The sequence below is a fragment of the Clupea harengus genome, chromosome 1, assembly GCF_900700415.2.
Source record: "Clupea harengus chromosome 1, Ch_v2.0.2, whole genome shotgun sequence".
Classification (NCBI taxonomy): Eukaryota; Metazoa; Chordata; class Actinopteri; order Clupeiformes; family Clupeidae; genus Clupea; species Clupea harengus.
The window spans coordinates 30,170,158-30,170,578 of record NC_045152.1 but is presented as its reverse complement, the minus strand read 5'-3'; positions in this window follow the sequence as shown (position 1 = coordinate 30,170,578).

Sequence of the window (421 nt, the reverse complement as noted above, 5' to 3'; positions counted from 1 at the left end):
TTATAAGATGTTTAATGTTTAGATACATGTAAGTATATGATGATAACATGTTTAGATACATGATTATAAGATGTTTAATGTTTAGATACATGTAAGTATATGATGACAAGAAGTTTCATGTTTAGATACATGATTATAAGATGTTTAATGTTTAGATACATGATTATGAGATGTTTAATGTTTAGATACATGTAGTATATGATGATAACATGTTTAATGTTTAGATACATGTAGTATATGATGATAAGATGTTTAATGTTTAGATACATGTAGTATATGATGATAACATATACTACATATGTAGTATATGATAATAACATGTTTAATGTTTAGATACATGTAGTATATGATGATAAGATGTTTAATGTTTAGATACATGTAGTATATGATGATAACATATACTACATATGTAGTATATGAT